The following is a 4597-nucleotide window of genomic DNA, read 5'->3' on the forward strand; positions in this document are numbered from 1 at the left end:
ATAAATAAATAAAAAATAAAAACCCAGGTGTCAGCAACCATTCAGGAACACCCAGGGACTTTTCTTTCCTAACCTGGGAAAGGGACCACAACTAGAGAAAGCTCGCACGGAGCCAAAAATAAAACAAACAAACAAATAAATAAATAAAAAATAAAAACCCAGGTGTCAGCAACCATTCAGGAACACCCAGGGACTTTTCTTTCCTAACCTGGGAAAGGGACAGTTCATAGTCTTCTGGCTTTGGAAAATGACCCCTTTTCTCCTCCCATATCGTCAGATCTGAAGTTTTCCTAGGCTGTGCTAGATTGGGCTTCCTGCTTGAAAGTTAATCTTCCTTTTTTTTTGGTTCCATTCAGCACTCATTCCTTGGTTTCTGGTAGTTTAAACATTTTTCTTTAACAAAGGCAAACCAGAGCACAGAGGAAGGAATGATAAATTCTGTGTGTAGGAGTCAGAAAAGTTCCGAGAAGAGGTTGCATTTAGGCTGGGACTGGAATGATAACAAAAAGATCTGTCAGGCTGACAAAGCGATGAGGGAGCACATTCCAGGGGCTGGGAGGATGTGAGCAAAGGAAGAGGCGTGCAAATGTATGACCTATTCAGGCCAGGCCAGGGCACTTGTTAGGGCCGCAGGGTAGGTGCTTGGTGGGACCTGTGAGGTGCTCCCTGGAAAGTTAGGGTGGCACAAGCTTGTAAGATAATACTAAAGAGTTGAGAATTTTCCCCATGGCCAAGGGTTGCAAACTCAAATACCTGCAAGGATGACTCAGACACCTTAAATGAGTGAAAAAGGTATTCTTCTACATGGACACACTTTTTCTTGGGGGTGGGGGGGTGTTAATCTTACACCTATGGGGACATTCTTCACATCCAAAAAATAGATATTATCTTCCTTCATTCAAGGAGTATTGACCGAGCTTCTTCCATGCACCAGGCATTATCCTAGGCACTGGCTACTTGTCTTGAAACATGTAGATCTCTAAGCCCTTCTTTTCTTTTCTTACTTTTGCTAGAGATGTGAATATAATACATTTTCTCTACTATTATGAAAAAGCTCAGGGCATGATAAAAAGGCAACAGACACTCCAAGAACAGAGATGGGGTGGGGAGAACTGGAGAATCTGTGTCCTGTTTAAAAGGGCATCTCTGACTCAGCACCAGATGATTATAACTATGCTGAGAATAAGACTGGTGGAGTGCTCCAATTCAATGCTTCTTCCCAGAGAAAGTGGCAATAGGGATTTAAAAAATGTGATTGTATCAAAATTTTTTATGTTGGCTAAAAACTTTAAACTTACTATATGCTGCCCACACACAACCAGTTGGCAGGGCGTGTTGGGGTCATGGGTGAACCATCAGTCCTCTGCCATCCTCTGCTCTAGGCAGTAGGCAGTAACGGAATGAACGCTGGTTAGGCATCAAGAGTACTGGATGCCTGTCCAGTGTTCATTCTCCCCTTCTTTTTTAAAAACTGGATCCCAAGATTGTCAAGGTGGCCATGTGCCCCGCTAATAACCATATTTCCCAGCCTCCCTTGCTTAGTCAAGTCATATGACTCCCGTGTGACCAAGTTCTGGCAAATGAGAGGCCATTGGCTGTGCTTGGCTGTTATTGAAAAGGCTACAAAAAGGGGATAGACAGCTGGTAATGTCCCCTATTCCTCCAGCTTTCTTCTTCAATCAGTAAAGTGATGGCTAGAGCTTCAGCAGTCATATTAGGCTAAGGGGCAGCTTTGAATATAGAAGCCATATTAGTGCTCGACAAAATACCAAAGACTGTGTAACTTAGACAACAGATACTAATTTTTTCCAGAGTTACGGAGGCCAGAAGTCCAAGATCAAGGTGTTGGAAGGTTTGGTTTCTTCAGAGGCCTCTCTCCTTGTTTTGAAGGTGACCACCTTCTTGCTGTGTCCTCACATGGTCTTTTCTCTGTGTGTGCACATCCCAGGTATCTCTTCGTGCGTCCAAATTTCCTTTTCTTATAAAGACATCAGTCCGATTGTATTAAGGACCCTGTATCCAAATACAGTTATGTTCTGAGGTACCGGGGGTTAAGGTTTCAACATATCAATTTTGGGGTGGGGAGATAATTCGGCGCATAACAGAAATTATGCATGAAAGATGCTGGGGCAGAAAGATGCTGGCACCTGGATCTTCATGGAGTGTCCATATCAGTCTGAACAATTTCTAACCTTTTTTTTCTTTAATAAATTAATTTATTTATTTTTGGCTGCATTGGGTCTTTGTTGTTGCACGAAGGGTTTCTCTGGTGGCTAATGGTGGCTACTCTTCATTGCGGTGCATGGGCTTCTCATTGCGGTGGCTTCTCTTGTGGAGCATGGGCTCTAGGCGTGCAGGCTTCAGTAGTTGTGGCACATGGGCTCAGTAGTTGTGGCTCCTGGGCTCTAGAGCACAGGCTCAGTAGTTGTGGCACACGGGCTTAGTTGCTCCGCAGCATGTGGGATCTTCCCAGACCAGGGCTCGAACCCGTGTCCCCTGCATTGGCAGGCAGATTCTTAACCACTGCCCCACCAGGGAAGTCCGAGCCTTTTTTTTTAAAGAAATGGGATTCCATCACAATTCAGGACACATGGGGATTTGTTCTCTCTGATCCCTTTGTCAGCCTGAAAAATCTCTTTGTTATCAATCTAGTCCTGGCTTCAACTTAACCTCTTCTGGAAAGCTTCTCTGACTCCTATAGGCAGAAGGCATCATAAGAAACCTTAGAAGTTTAAACTGTTAGAGTCAGATCTCTGTTGCTAGCAGTGGATGGCAATTCTTAGCAGATTCATTGGGCTTTCTGGAAGAGGGGGTATTTAGCCCAGTGTGTGTTTTCCAGAGGTTTGAGGCAGAGGAGGGATATTTGAGGGCAAGGGAGATCCTATCAGAAAAAACTAAACAGGAACACCAAAGGAGGAAAACTCCTAAAGCCAAAAAAGGTCAAGAACTTTCATGTTTTCTGAAATGAAGTTGAGAAGTGTGTTTGGGGGATTCCATTACAATTCAAGTAGCCTGCGTTCTGTGCTCTAAGCTATTTTATGGTCTTCCAGTGAGACTCAGAGCTAGTCAGTTCAACCTCTCAGATTTGTTATTATTTTTTGATTATCTGTAAAATGGGGGGAATAATACCTTACTTATCTTACAATATTTGGTGAAGATCAAATAAAAGAATGAATGTGAAAATATTTTCAAAAATATGTATTACCTATACCAGTGTTTCTAAAGTCATTTGTCTACCTCCTTCGTGACATTTTGCCTTGTGTATCACCTGTACTGTGATTTTTCTAAAAATTGGACTATTCTAAATAATTTTTTCTTAAAAATACTTTTTATCAGGATCATAATAAAAAGTAAAAATAAAAGCAACATAGTATTATTAAATGCTAGCTAGTTACTGTGAAGTGTTAAGGCTTGTTCTTAAAAAGGGAGACTAGATTAAGGAAGGTTTAAAGTCAAACTAGTACCAAGTAGAGACTTCAATTTTGACATAATCACAAGAGTTAAAAAGGAAAACTGGAAAAGGAATAACTATTCCATGATTCAGTTAACTGCTATTTAATATCATAGCTACATGATATGGTCTCACTCTTTTTTTGTAATTGAAGTATAGTTGATTTACAATGTTGTGTTAGTTTCTAGTGTACAGCAAAGTGATTCAATTATACATATGTATATATGTATTCTTTTTCATATTCAATTTCCTTCTTTCGTTTTTTAAATTGGGGTGTAGTTGTTTTACCATGTTGTGTTAGTTTCTACTGTACAGCGAAGTGGAGTTCCCTGTGCTATACAGCAGGTTCTTATTAGTTATCTGTTTTATATGTATTAGTGCATATATGTCAACCCCAACCTCCCAATTCATCCCACACCCCCAGCCCCGCTTTCCCCCCTTGGAGTCCATACATTTGTTTTCTATATCTTTGTCTCTGTTTCTGCCTTGCAAACTGATTCATCTGTACCATTTTTCTAGATTCCACATATATGTGTTAATATACGAAATTTGTTTTTCTCTTTCTAACTTCACTCTGTATGACAGTCTCTAGGTGCATCCACATATCTACAAATGACGCAATTTCGTTCCTTTGTATGGCTGAGTAATATTCCATTGTATATATGTATCACATCTTCTTTATCCATTCATCTGTCGATGGACATTTAGGTTGCTACCATGACCTGGCTATTGTAAATAGTGCTGCAATGAACATTGGGGTGCATGTGTCTTTTTGAATTATGGTTTTCTCTGGGTATTTGCCCAGTAGTGGGATTGCTGGGTCATATGGTAATTCTATTTTTAGTTTTTTAAGGAACATCCATACTGTTCTCATAGTGGCTGTATCAATTTACGTTCCTGCCAACAGTGCAAGAGGGTTCCCTTTTCTCCACACCCTCTCCAGCATTTGCTGTTTGTAGATTTTCTGACGATGCCCATTCTAACTGGTGTGAGGTGATACCTCATTGTAGTTTTGATTTGCATTTCTCTAATAATTAGTGATGTTGAGCAGCTTTTCATGTGCTTCTTGGCCATCTGTATGTCTTCTTTGGAGAAATGTCTATTTAGGTCTTCTGCCCATTTTTGGATTGGGTTGTTTGTTTTTTT

This window comes from Physeter macrocephalus, chromosome 16 (genome assembly GCF_002837175.3).
Source record: "Physeter macrocephalus isolate SW-GA chromosome 16, ASM283717v5, whole genome shotgun sequence".
Lineage (NCBI taxonomy): Eukaryota > Metazoa > Chordata > Mammalia > Artiodactyla > Physeteridae > Physeter > Physeter macrocephalus.